General features: G+C 52.8%; 1 protein-coding gene across 3 annotated transcripts in view; it reads left to right on the top strand.

Moving 5' to 3' along the window:
- CUX1 (cut like homeobox 1) overlaps positions 1-14,813 on the top strand; it is a 365,928-nt gene that overhangs the window by 179,723 nt on the left and 171,392 nt on the right. The gene's annotated exons all lie outside the window — the stretch shown is intronic.

Below are 14,813 nucleotides of genomic sequence, written 5' to 3'. Positions count from 1 at the left end.
GGATGGGTGGGTAGATGGATGGATGAGTAAGTGGATGGATGGATGGAGGGATGGAGAGTTAACACCCTCAGTGTATAAATCAGAAGTATTCTCTGTCCATAAAAGAGACCCCGTTCTGTCTGCTTACACTTCCAGAACTTTGCGGGGAACCATGTGATACCAAGAGGCAGCTGTGATATGAAGATAAGGGCCCAGAGTTACAAGGCCTGGGTTTGAGGCCTGACTTACCATGACCTTGACTTTCACCATGTCAGTGGCCCTCTCACTGCCTCTTTCCTCATGTGATAAACGTGAAGGATTGGGGAAAATAGCTTCAAATGATGATTAGAAGTAGTATTTGTCTAATTTATTTTTTCTGGACTAAAGTTATCCAACTTGTAATAGTCATATAGTATTTATTTGAATACTGTGGAATTTAAATTATTAGGGTATTTTATTTTCTGCAGAGCTCTCTTTCTTAGAAAAACTCAATCTGGATGTTAATTAGGTTTTACTAATGTTCCATCAATTTAATGCAGTAATTTCTTAAATGAAACTGACACCAAGGACCAGATGGTCCAAAGGAGGACTGTGAAGGTGTGTGCGGGGCCCCCGGAGGGGCTGAGAGATGCTGATACTGGCTGAGAGCTCAGACGAGTTTGCCCACATGCCATCTCTCCCTCGGTCTATTACGGTCGTGCTGCTGCTCCCTTTGCTGGTAATCATTTGCACAACATTTTACGTCTGTAAGTTCCCATTTCCACGATCTCGCACAGCCTTACCCACGACCTTGTGCTTAGCGACGTTATCGCCAACCAGAGCGACAGGACGGGAGGATGGCCGTGAACTTGAGGAGCAGAGTAGGTTCCCGGGAGTGAGGTCTGTGCCCCACCCCTCGCCCCCAGCTCCATGCCCTTGACACCTCCCCTGTCACCGTCTCTTGGTCCCACCTGTCCTGGGATCTGTGGCTCCCTGGAGCCTCGTTATGGCCAGCCATGTGCCACCTGCTTGTCACTAAACACCATCTCTAGCAAGTATTCCCGGATGGCGGGAGCCCACCCCTGCAGTGAACATCAGCCACACGCTTGTTAGCCACCTGCACAGACAAGCGTCGCCACAATCGTCGGGGTCGCGAGTGGCCTGAACAGGGTTACAGGTTGGAACCCAGGTGTTTGGACTCAGGCAGATACTCATTCCACTCACCGCCACGGAAGGGGGCATGGACCAGTGTTTCACGTAACTGCAACTTCCAGAGCCTTCCAAGCTGCCAGCCAGGAAAAGGCAACCCGGCCAAGTAGCCCAGTGAGCGCCCAGCTCCCCTCCTGGCTGTTCCTCGGCCTCATCCGCTGCCATCGTGAGGACCCAGAGTGGCAGGAGAGAGGGGGTAAGAGTCGAGTCGGGCCCACCCGGAAGCTCACGCTAGCTGAGCCCCCTAGTGGGAAGGGAGAGTAACCTGGAGAAAACGTTCCGCTGAAGCCTGCGGACTCTGAGCGCAGCCCTTGGAGAGAGGAGGGAGTGGAAGGAGAGAGCATCTCCTCGGCCAGCCGCCAGTCACCCTGGCCACAGATCTCTGAGAGACCCACTTCTGCCACGAGACCCTGGGAATTCGGCCTCCCCCACTGCACTTGTTCGTTCATTCGTTCATTTTGGCCGCCTGTCTGTGTATCTGTCTGTCTGTCTGTCTGTCTATCTATGAAACAGATGAGACTGAGCAGGGAAGGGGAAGAGAGGGAGGGAGATGGAATCCCAAGCAGGCTCCGTGCTGTCAGAGCAAAGCCCGACGCGGGTGGTTCATACACGGGTGGTTCGAACTCACCGGACCAGCTGAGCCACCCAGGCGCCGCCCTCATCCCCCTCTTCGGCTTCCTTCTTCTCTTTCCCTCAGAGTTGCCTTCCCATCCAGAGTGATCACTTCGGGTCACCTCCTGATTGCCGTCCCCAACCTTACAGCATAGGACCGGGGGCCCTGGCTTAGCCCCCAGGCCCTGCCTCCCAGCTGCCCTGGCTACGGGCACAGCAGCACCCCGACTTTTCTGGAAGGCAGCACACCCTGCCTCTGTGCAGGCTCCCCTTCCCCACTAAGCCCCGGCCCTCCCACCACGAGGAAGTTGACTCTTCTCTTCCGTAAGTGTTCACAACACGAGGTACAGAACAGGATCTGTAATATCCTACCGTTTGCCTTTTTTTGAAAGGGACGACGACGTGTGTATACAGATGCTTGTAAATGCGTAAAATATTTCTGGAAAGATGCACAAGACGGTCTCCGCCTGTCAGCCAGGCAGCTGGGTGAAGGTGGATGTGCATGGGAAGGAGACCTACTTTTCACTGCATTCTTACACTTTCTGTCATTTCTATTTTTATTTTCTTTTTGAAATTAAATGGTGGTTAGGATATTCTCCCAAGTTGTGCCGCCATCACCACCGCCTGATTCCAGAACATTTCCATCACCCGAGAAAAGAAACCCTATACCCATTTACACTCCCCATCCTCCCCCGACCCAGGCAACCACGAATTGACTGCCTTTCTGTCTCTGCAGGGGTTGACCCCTCTCAACATTTCACTTAAATGAAACCATACACTGTGTGGTCTTTTGTGACTGACCCCTTTCACCCAGCATCACGGTTTCAAGATTTATCCGTGTCGTATCCTGTGTCAGTGCTTCATTCCTTTTAATGGCTGAATGATAATCCATCGTATCGATACGCCATGTTTTTTTAATCCATTGTCGGTTGATGTGATGGCCATTTGGGTTTCTGCCACCTCTTGGCTGTTGTGCGTATGCTGGTGTGAACATTCATACGCAAGTTTTTTGCACAGATTCACGGTTTCCTTTCTCTTGGATATGTACCCGGGAGTGGAATTGCTGGATAATATGGTAACTCCGTGTTCAGCTGTTTGAGGAATTGCCAGGGTGTTTTCCAGAGTGCCTCACTTTACATTTCCATCGCCGGTGTATGAGGGTTCCAGTTTCTCTCCATCCTCTCTAACACTTACCTCTATAGCCTAATCGATATGAAGTGGTATCTCATTGAATTAGGGGTTTTGATTTGCATTTCCCTAATGACTACGGACGTCGTGCATCTTTTCATGTGCTTATTGGCCATTTGCATATCTTCTTTGGAGAAATGTCTGTTCGGATCTTTTGTCTATCTTTAAATTCAGTTGTTTGTCTCTTTGTTGCGTTGTAAGAGGTCTTTATTTATTCTCTATACTAATCCCTCGTCAGATACGTGATTTGCAAAAATGTTCTGGGATCCCAATCTGGGGGTTCTTTCGTTTTCCTGATAGCGTCCTTTGAAGCACACAAGTTTTAAATGTGATGAAATCCAATTTACCTGTTTTTCTTTTGTGGTTTATGCTTTTGGTATTGTACTGAAAGTCACAAAGATTTACAGTGGTGTTTCCTTATAAGGGTTTTGCAGTTGTAGCTCTTATATTTTGGTGTCTGATACATTTTGAGTTAATTTCCACGTACGGTGTGAATTAGGGGTCCGGCTTCCTTGTCTGGCGCGTGGATATTCAGTGTATCTCTGCGTTGTCTGTCAGAAATTCCTTCCTCGCTGAATTGTCTTTTCACCCTTGTCAAAACTCAGTTGACTACAATGTGAAAGGTTATTTCCAGACTCTCAATTCTGTTCCACTGATCTAATGGCATGTCTGCCCTTATGCCAATACCACACATTCTTTTTTTTTTTTTTTTTAATGTGTATTCACTTTTGAGAGAGAGAGAGAAAGAGAGAGAAGCAGCATGAGTGGGGGGAGGGGCAGAGAGGGAGACAGAATCCAAAGCAGGCTCCAGGCTCTGAGCTGTCAGCACAGAGCCGGACGCGGGTCTCGAACTCATGTACTGCAAGATCAGGACCTGAGCCGAAGTCGCACGCTTAACCGACCGAGCCACCCACGCGCCCGCCAGTACCACACATTCTTGATTAATGTAGCTTTGCGGTGAGTTTTGAGATTGGTAAGTGTGAGTTCCCCCACCCTTGGTTTTCTTTCTTGAGAATGTTTCGGCTGTTTTGGACCCCTTGCATTTCTTTTTTTTGTTTTGTTTTTTTAACGTTTATTTATTTTTGAGACAGAGAGAGAACACAGCATGAATGGGGGAGGGTCAGAGACAGGGAGACACAGAATCTGAAACAGGCTCCAGGCTCTGAGCTGTCAGCACAGAGCCTGACGCGGGGCTTGAGCTCACGGACCGCGAGATCATGACCTGAGCCGAAGTCGGACGCTTAACCGACTGAGCCACTCAGGCGCCCCCGGACCCCTTGCATTTCAATACGAATCTTAAGGATCATCTTGCCAGTTTCTGCCACAAAGCTGGCTGGGGTTTTGACAGGCATTGCGCCGAATCTGTAGATCGAATTTGGGACTTTTGCCATCTTAACAATATTAAGTCTCCCAGTCCGTGGACATTTTAAAATCTCACTTTCAGATGGTTTATGGCTAGTGGATAGAAAGACCATCGATTTTTGTGTATTGATCTTGTATTGTGGAACCTTGCTGAACACTATATGTGTTTTTATATCTTTAAGATTTTTTTTTTACTATATACATATATTACCTGTTCATAAAAACTGTGTTTGAAAAGCATCACGTAGGAAAAGAAAAGGAAGAAAACCTCGAGTAGGCATTCGGCCTCCTCCACGACCCCACTGTGATTTATCTGTGAGGTTTGGGCGGGGGTCGGCTGAGGCCCCAGAGGGTAGGCTAGCACAACGCCAGGCACACATCAGCCACCGCTTAAATGACCCTGTTGCCCAAGTGAAGGGCTGAACAAACCAGGAAGGAATTCGGGCAGCCAGACGGTCCCCCTCAGGGGCGCCCTGCTGTTGGCAGAGGCTTTCCTGCTGGGAAGCTGCGACCCTGCCTCGTAGCCTCTACCTGTTGGGCCTGGTTTTGCAGTCGGGGGAGAGAAGACAGCTCATCGTCCTTGCCCACAGCAGCCCTTCAGAGCGTGCTGACAGCCGGAAGGTCAGATGTGCGTGGCAAACGGTAAAGGAAAGAGAGGACTAACTGCCGGTTACTGCTTTCATCGTCTGTACCGTAATTGTCCTGCTGTTCTCTGCCACAGATCCCTTCCCTGTGGCCCCACACCTTTATTTCCCCGCCTGTCCTTCGTGACACGATCTTCTCCGGGCCTCTCCGGTTGCCTTCTCTTAGAGACTTGGTCCAGGCGGGAGGCGGGTGGTTACGGAATATTCCATCGGTTGTATAGGAAGCAACTGCGTGGTGTTCCCCACGTCTACGCCGCATTGCTTCCTAACTGAAAGCGTCCTGTGGGATTTGTCCATCCCGCTTCCAGCCGTGTGGGGATTTCCAGCGAATCTTGTCCACTTGGTAACTTTGCAGTAACAGACTGGAGAAGGCGTTTCCTATAATTAATTCCCTGCCACGCGGAGTATCCCGGATGCGATGCTTCCTCACCGGTGTCTGTCTGCGAGTTGGAGGTCATGAAGGAATGTGACCTTGACAAAGAAAGCTGGTGATGGCTGCTGGGCTGGCGGGGGGCAGGTGGGCAGCTGGGCTCCCACGTGGGCGCGTTCCCAGTCTCTCCTCCTTCCACGTTGCTCCAAAGGCAGCAGAAGAGGCGCCAGAAGAGGGGCTCCCTCCGCCCCGGGGTCCTCTCGTGTCTCCCACGTGGCTCACAGCAAATATGCTCTCTGCCGCTGTGATCTTGCTTTAGAAAACGTATACCTTCCTTTTACGTGGCCGTGTTCATTTCAAATGAGAACTCCAAAGCTGGGGCCATGCCCGCATCTCTTTTGGACAGGATCTTGGTCATTCTCCGTTGACTTCCGGCTATTCCACGTGACTCCTCCAATCAATCGTGTTTTGCTCTTGAAAGACGGAGAGCGAGACAGAACTGTTCTCGTCCCTGAAGCTCTTGCTGGTCCTTGTCGGCCTATAGTCCAGCAGAGCACATCGATCTGAAGATTCTGTGAATGGTCCGTGTTTATTCCTAACTCATTAGCTTGGGAATTCCCGGGGTGCAGGCTAGGGGGTGTTTGTGGGCGTGCCGTTGCCGCCACGGCATCGTAGGTGTTGTTTAAGCGTCTCCGTCCCCCAAGACTTGAAACAGAGGAAGACGGCCTGTGGCGTGGTGGCAAGAGAATGCTGCATTTGGATTGTTTCTAGAAAGTTACCAATGTTTTCTCAGATTCTGTACACTCCAGATTCTGCCGGCTGCTTGATATGGGAGATTCTCATAGTTGATTTTCACAGCCCAGCAAGGAGCAGGTTATTCACTAGACAGATGAAGAGACCAAGGCGTAGTTTAAGTAACCCCCCTCCAGACCATCCGGCAAGCGTGCGCTAGGGCCGACCTCAGACCGGCGTCTCTGTTCCTTCGAAGCGCACGTTTCTTTCCACTGACTGCACGGCCCCGGGCCCCGTGCAAGCCCCAGGGTGCTGTGCTGGGTGTCATCATATGCTTAGTGGCGTCCTTTAGGGGCCTGGCTCCAGACTTGGTCGGTTTCCGCATCTGAGAAGCGGCGTTACCGATCTGGCAACCGCATCACCATTCACAGCAACCAAGGCTGATTCTCCCCACTTTGCAGACAAGGAAACTGAGGCACAGAGGTTAATTCGGTGGCTGAGGTAGCACACCTGTGTTAGTGCTGGGGCCGGGACTCACCCTTCTTCTTCCCACACCATATCCAGGCCCTCAGCCCTGTGTGCCACCACCCTACCTAGCACCTGTGCGTGGCAGGGCCCCGGGCGGCACCCTGGAAAGCTGAGCCTTTGCATTTCAGGATACACAACACTGGGGGAGCATGAGGACCAGTCCTTCCGTCCCGTATGTTTTTGGTGATCCCTAGGCCCTTGTAAAAAGCCCACACCGTTGTCCGTACCTAGGCCTCACGGCTGGCGTGACGGGGTACCCGCGTGTGGCCTGTGGGGGGTGGCAGCCCAGCGGGGCAGGGCCAGGCGCCCGCAGCAACCTGCTCACTGCACCGAGGAATGGCTTCCTTGTCTCTGAGCGCGGCGTGCGACAGGTGTGGCACCCAGACCGAGGCCACCAGTGTACAAGCAGGGTGCACGCTGTCATGATAACAGCGAGGGTATCCTGCACCTCCCAAGTGCTCGGCCCAGTTACGGGCACATTCCTTGTTACTATTTACCTAAAACCTACGAAGAGGTCTTATTTTCTCCCATTTTAGAGACGACATCACCTGGTGATTTCATCACCTGGTTATTTACCCCAACCACCCCCCCCCCCCCCCCCCCCCCGCCCCACCGCTTTCCTCCGCTGCTGCCACTTCCCCAGGGCTGTCTTGTTCCGACAAGGAAGTTGGCGCTTCCCTAAACTAGGCCCGAACTTGGCTCTCATGGCTTCCCGCTTTTTAGACTAGACTAAATGGGTCACGGTGAAAGCCCCCCTGAAGCTCTTAATTATAGGAAGCCGCCTCCTCCAGTCTGATGCTACAGTTACCAATGCCGCAGGATGCAGCAGTGCATTACGAGGAGTCCCTTAGCCCGTCAGCCGTTTCTGCCTGGAACCTACCCGCATCCATTCACAGATGCTCCCCAGGCAGCCTCCCGCCTTCGTTGGGACCCCGGGCGCTGGGGTAAAGAGAGGAAGGCGCCTGTGCCCCTGCCCCTGGCCTGGGATAGACCGCAGGGTGGTGGGGAGGAAGCTCGTGGACGTGAGTCATCATCACATGGTGTGGGAAGTGTGCAGAGAGGGATTTGCAAAGAGCCCAGGTGGCACAGGGACCGAGTGACCAGTGGCGCCCGGGAAATCAGGAGGACACCGCAAAGGAGGCATCACCGAGACTGGCTCGAGAAAGAGAGCTGGACTCCCCCATAGGTGAAGAGCATTCCAGGCAGAGGACCTAGTGTACAAAGACCGAGAGGCCTGGAGGGGTGTGTCGTGTCGAGGGGACCGGGGCTTGGTGTGGAGAAGCCTGGTCAGTGCTGGGACTTCGTGGGAGGTGAAGTCAGCAGGGTGAAGCATGGGCCGCGCTGGGAAGGGCTTTGGGGCCTCAGCCTGAGGAGTGTGGATTGTAGTCTGGGAGTGAGGAGAAGCCACCAGGGCAGAGTGGCTCTATGTTTTTTCTGGGTTCTGGGACAGGGACCCAGGGGCCCAGAGAAGGACACACCATACTCCGTGGCAGGTCACAGTTCCAGAGATCCGCCGGGCATGGGTCTGCAGCATCCGAACTGGAAGTCGTGGTGGCAGGGGGGCAGGGGAGGGTGTCAAGTCTGAAGCATCAAAGGCAGGAAGGAGATAGTTCTGAGATCGATTTCTGAGGCCAAACGAACAGAACTTCTTGCTTGATTGATGGTTAAGGCTGGTCGTCAAGGGGGATTTATACATCTGTAAATATTACACCGTTCCGTCCTTTTTCCACCTCTAAGCAAAGCATCTTCCGGTTACAATTCAGGCCTTTGCTCGTTCCCCCCCACCATTCCCTTCCCCAGCGGCAAACAGGAGAATCCTATCGCAAATTCAAGTAACAGCCCCCAACGCCTCAGACCCGTCAGTGTTCCAAGCCACGGGCGAGTGAGGGATTTCCGCAGGGAACGTCACCTGAAGACATCAGCATGCCCCTAAGAGTTAGAGCACACCCTGTGCGTGTCACACAGGGGCCAGTCCGAACAGGTTGATTCTTTTAAAAGTGGCGTGGCGGTTTGTACAAAAACGGATGCCTTGAGTGTGTAAATTCTCTTGCGACTGACCCTCTGAAAGCGGACTCGTAATTTAGATGATATTTGCATGATGTTTCATTCCCCTTCTAGGTACATCACGGGTCAGTGATTATCCCCAGCCCTGAGAACCAGCTCACCAAGAGCTCCACGCCGTTAGATCTTCTGTCTCATTTGATTCTCCAGGGCTCCTGTAAGACAGGCATTCCGGCCGTTCCCTTCTCGCAGGCATAGAAAATAAAATGCAGAGAGGCAGAGGGTACGTGGCTGGCTTAACATTCCCAAATGCACGAATGGAGCCTTGTCGTCAATCCAGTCTAGTGGTTTCACGTCCTGTGCCCCTTCTACTTTGATACGACCCTCCCCCACCCTGCCCGTGGTAAAAATAATATAAAATATCCTTCGGCCCTCACGATATTGGGAATTTGGTCCTTGTTTTTAGTTTGTGCTGTCTTAGCAGTGTGACCACCCTGGGACTGATAACAGACAGCTTGACTAGATCGTGCTGCAGTAACAACCCCAAGTCTCAGTGGCCTACGGCAACAGATTGCTTCTGGTCCATATAATACGGGCCGTGGGCCAACTGCCAGCCCGGGGACCGTGTGTGGTCCTCATTAGGAGACCCCAGTGGAAAAAGTGGCTCCTGTCAGGTCACACTGGCCTCACGACAGAAGAAAAGAGTGCCGTGCTGTGGCTGAACCACTAGATTGCTTTTTTAATCTTAAGCTTGGGCGTGGCGCCTGGCCCTGTCACTTGTATTGCGTCGGCCAGAGCAGCTCACGTGGTCAAGCCTGACGTCACGGGGGCAGGAAAGCGCCCACCACAAGCACGCTGCCACTGCCGCGGCCTGCTCTCCGTCACACAGGGAGGGTGACGGTCACGGCAGCAACGAGTCGAGAACCCACACGACCCCCAAAACCCCACAGGGCGGTTCTGCTGGCGCCCCTGTGCCCGGGCACCTGCTCACCCCCTCCCGGTTTCAGGGGTCACACGGGTGGTCTCCAAAACCCTCCCAACCTGGCCTGAGTGTGCGTACGACTGTAGGCAAGGATGGGTTGTTTCAGATTCAGAATAAACTCCCTTCCAATACACTTGTATCTTTAGCTTTAATTCTTATTACAGAAAAGCCAAGGTCCGCACGGTGAGCATGGTGTTGCTGAGGGGGTAACCGGTGGGTCCGGGGACCTGCCGAGCAGCCCCCCCACGCTTCCTGCCGCTGAGGATGCACGGCCCACGGCAAGAGGGCGCTGTCGGGCGGCTGCCGTGGGGAGAGAGGCTTCGAGCGCTGGCCCCAGCCAAGTGGCTGTCGTCACATCAGCACATGAACCATACTTTCCAAAGAACTCTTTACGTTACTAAGCATTTTCATGTAGATTTTTTTTTAATTTTTTTAACATTTATTTATTTTTGAGACAGAGAGAGACAGAGCATAAACGGGGGAGGGTCAGAGAGAGGGAGGCACAGAATCTGAAACAGGCTCCAGGCTCTGAGCTGTCAGCACAGAGCCCGACGCGGGGCTTGAACTCACGGACCGCGAGATCGTGACCTGAGCCGAAGTCGGCCGCTTAACCGACTGAGCCACCCAGGCGCCCCTCATGTAGATTTAAAACGGGATCCCCTAACTGCCTGCTCACTTCGGCAGGTGAAACTGGTGCTCACTTGAGGCACGTGGCCACTCGTACAATAAGAAGATATCAGACACCTGCCGTGCGCCAGTCAGGAGGAAAGGCAGTTGAGGCAAAAAGCATAGTGCAGGCTTTCAAGGAACCCAGGATCTCCAGAGGGAGCCTCATCCGCAGTCCTGGAACTTCCAGACAATCCCATGTGGTGATGGGTGTGTCCCACAGGCAGCGGGGAGATGGGTCAGTGGAGCCTCAAGGATCAGAGGAACATTCCAAGGAGGCGCCTTCCAGGCTGCAGGGAAATTGCTCGAGTATTCAGGGAACAGGGAGTAACCGGGCGTGGCAGGAGGTGAGGCTGATCCCTGGAGCCGAACAGGTTTTCCCCAGGGCCAGGGCTTGAGTGCAACCAGAGCTGCGCCAGACCTGGCCCAGTTCCGCCACCCCTGACCTTGACCTCGCTCACAATGGCTTTGAGGGGGCGGGGATGGCAGGCAGACTCTACCTCAGGCTATCTCTGCACACTGCGTAGTCAGAGTGTCTAACCTGGATCCTCCTTCCAGTTATCTGCTGGAAGACCTGATCAGACCTCCTCGGGGCTGCCTGCTGAGGGCCTGGCTCAAGGTCACAAAGGCAGGCAGTGCACACCCCTGAGCACCTGCAGCAGACAGGCGTGGAGAGGGGAGCAGTTTGGGGCGAGGACGACACTGTCCCTCTCCCCCTCACTCACAGAATGCTAAAGGGAGATGGCCCCGCGTCCCGGGCCGTAACTGCATGGATACCCCAGGAAAGCTCTGGAACGTGACAAAGCCAGCCCTTCCCCGGGCCAGGCACTGAGCCTCCTTACCCCCGTGAGCTCATCTGCCCGCTCCGTCCTGGCAGGTGGGCGCCATCACCCCCAGCCCAGCCCCGGGGCCCCCCTTCGCCCTCCAAACTCAGAGCCCTGCCAGCCACGGGAACCCGGCAGCCGCCGTCTCTCCAAGCGTGGATAGGTCTCCAGCAGCGGGGATGCGAGCAAGGGGTAGTCTAGTACGCAGAAGCACTAGGAAGTGCCTGGCCGCAGCGAGGAGAATCCCACCACGGAGCTGGGACAGAGGATCGACCGAAACGCAGACTCCAGCGCTGGTCGTGGATGAGGGTGCTGACCATACGGGCGTCAAGAGAGGGAATGAGAATAGAGAGTAGCATCATTCCCAGAACCAACACATTCTTCCAGATTCGGAGATCGTACGGGGGGGGGGGGGGGGGCTGGGTAGGGTCCCTCATCAAGTAGAAGCTCAACCACGTGCGGAGTGCTCATCGCCTTGTAGTCAGTCCAGCTGCTTAATGAATTAATTAAGCTCATTGCCCTGACCTTGTTCTCCCAGGGGCGGGCTTTGAATTTTCTTGCATTTGTGGAAAGGGGACACACGGGAAGAGAGCTCAGAATCACGGTCCCTGTGTCAATCTGCTGGAGCTGCCGTGAGCAGGTACCACACACTGACCAGCTTAAACAACTCACGCTTCTGGGGACTAGAAGGCCAAGATCAAGGTGTGGGCAGTATGGGTTCCTTCAGAGGCTATGAGGGAGGATCTGTCCCCAGCCTCTCTCCTGGCTTCTCGTGGTTTGCTGTCAGACTTCCGTGTTTATCACCCCGGTCTCTGCCTTTGTGTCCACATGGGGTCCTCCCTGGATGTTTGTCTCTGTGTCCTAAGCTCCCCGTTCTATAAGGACAGGGTCATATTGAATTAGGCTTCCCCCCAATAACCTCCTCTTACCTTGATCACCTGCAAAGGCCTTATTTCCAAATAAGGTCACATTGACAAGTATTGGGAATCAGGACTTCAACATCTTTGAGGAGACACAGTTCAACCCATAACAGTCCCCAAGTTTGCTGTGTAAATTACCAACCCCATTCCCACCTCCCTCCCCATCAACAACCCAGATAGGAGAGACAGGACCACATTTCAGGATCCTTCCACATCCTCTCCTTTGCCTACCACAGGGGCAGCTACCCTTTGTACCCTTGGTCAGAATACCTGGAAAGCGAGGGACCCTCGCTAGGTGCGTCTTGAGTTGGGTGAAGAAGCCTCTGTTGGTGTCGAGAGGTACAAAGAACAGGCAGGACATCTGCCCTGTTTTCTGGGCAGAAACTCTGCTCCCCGTGAGCACGCTGCTCCCCAGAGGGAACAGAAAGATCCAGAGCACAGGGAGTGTTGCAGACATCTGAAGAGGTAACTCCACTTTTCCTCAAACCATCTATGTATGGAGTAGTCAGATACAGAGGAAATCGGTACTGTTAACACATTTTCCAAATCTTGCAATAGATATTGAAAAAGACTTTTAGGTTACAAAGGCACAGTATAAAATTTTACGTATGATTTAATTTCAAATACACATATTTTAACAGCTTTATTGAGATATACTTCACGTACCATATAACTCACTCATTTAAAGTCCACAGCCCATTGACTTTGAATATAGTCAATATAGTCAATGTGCAACCATTTCCACAATTAACTGTAGAGCATTTCATCACCCCAGAAAGAAACCCGGCACCCCTAAGCCATCATTCTCCAAACCCCCCATCCTCCCTGGCCCCAGACAACCACTCGTCTACTTTCTGGTCTCTATAATTTGCCTCTGTGACTACATTTCATTCAACTATATATTGTTTTCAATGAGAAAAAAAAAAATTTTAAAGGGAACTAGAGATCAGGGGATGACTTCTACTAGAGAGTGGCAGAATTCGGATTTTTATTTCTCTCCCTCTCTCTCTCTCTCTCTCTCTCTCTCTCTCTCGGTATTTTTCTAATTACTCAATGAGCATGAATTGCTAACGCTCGGGAGGGGGGAGAAATGTTTTATTTTAAAAATAAAGAGAGAACTATCTTGTCACTTTTAAGTAGTCCTTCGGGTTTCTCCAAACACTTCCCCAGCACCTAAATCCCACTCTCGTTTTACGGGGGGACGTGTGTCTGAGTTCCAAACAGCTGACTTCAAACGGGAATTTGGGGGCACCACGTGCTGGAAGCTGGAGCTGCTGGGGTGCTTGCTGTGCATTGGGCTTCCGGAGACCTGTCCCCCGCCAGCCCTCGGGTCCTACTCCCCAGCATCTTCCAGTCCTACCTCAGGTGGCCTCTCTCGGCCCCGAACAAATTGTTGGTTGGCTCCCACGAGAGACCCTGTAATTAAGCCACATCCTTTTGCCTCTTTAATAACACTGGAGACAGTATAATTCTGCGAGGGGACAGAAGGAGTATGTAATTTAGCGTCCTCTTCCTGAGCCAATATGAACCCCGTGCGTGTAGTATCCTGCATGCTTCAGGTGTAAAAAGTGATCCGATGTCTCAACAAGTGTGTCCTGTGAGCAAAATAACGTACTGAGTTCATCCAGCAATCAGAGGCTCTCTGGATGTGTGTCTGGCATATTTAGGAGTTTCACGTGTTCCCTTTCTTTGATGAATAGACTTTCTGCTGGCTCATCCGGGTTAAGTCACGAGACAAACTGATGCTGGCCACCGTCACAGAAACTAGCCCGGTGCCTAAGCTGGAAACCTGGGCGCCGTCCTTGACTTGCCTGCCTCCTCTGTGCCTCCTCGTATCAACTCAGTTTGACCCCATTCTCCCCGATTGGCCCCTTTTCCCCAATCCCTATGGTTGCCATCGCTCACTGGGTGAGGGCACGGACCCCGGAATGGTCACTCCCACGTGCACTGCTGGCCTTTCGCCATCTCACCTGCCCACTCCTGTTACCCACGTATCCACATTCCCACCCCAGCAGACCCCCATGTTCCCTGGTGTGTTGTAACAGCCCCATCCGTGGGTTGTTGATCTGGATTCCATGGCCACAACACAAGAGGACACGCGAGTGCTCTAAGGAGAGCACATAACCACGTGTGCGTGTGTTTCTGGGAGGAGGGTCCTTGGCTTTCATAAAATTCTTTTACTTTTTAAAGTTTATTTATTTATTTACTTTGAGAGAGAAAGAGAGAGAGAGTGCTCATGTGGGACGGGGGTGGGTGGGCGGTAGGTGGAGGGGCAGAGAGAGAGAATCCCAAGCAGGTTCCGGACTCAGCGCAGAGCCCAACGCGGGGCTCGATCCCACCTGCCATGAGATCGTGACCTGAGCCGAAATCAAGAGTCAGGTGCTCAACTGACTGAGCCACCCTCATAAAATTAGGCAGAAGTATGTCTAAGAATTGTGAGGCGCCCCTCCTTAAATTCCTAAGGAGGGTGTATGAACCCCCAGATTTTAAGAGTTTTGCTCCAGGTGTTTGAATAGGTCCCTCCCTTTTCGTGGGGAGGAGTCTCTCTCCTTCCCATCTGGTGAACTACTCTTGGATGGTCACTCGCTTTCCTGCTTGATGGCCCTTTCTCAGTGTCCCTATGCCTCTGCTTACCCAGCGCTTTCCCGGCGGGGATTCAGTCACCTGTTTCCCCTACTGGACCACGGCTCCTGTGGCTGGGAGCTGTCGCTCTGCCCTCGCCTCCCACACGGTGTCCGCCTACGGTCGGCTCCCAGTAACCACTGGCAGAGGAAGGAAAGGGACCGTCTTCCTCTGTGGGGAGCCCCCCCTCGGCTG

Source organism: Panthera uncia, chromosome E3 (assembly GCF_023721935.1).
Source record: "Panthera uncia isolate 11264 chromosome E3, Puncia_PCG_1.0, whole genome shotgun sequence".
In the NCBI taxonomy this organism is placed as follows: domain Eukaryota; kingdom Metazoa; phylum Chordata; class Mammalia; order Carnivora; family Felidae; genus Panthera; species Panthera uncia.
This window is presented reverse-complemented; position numbering and strand designations above follow the sequence as displayed.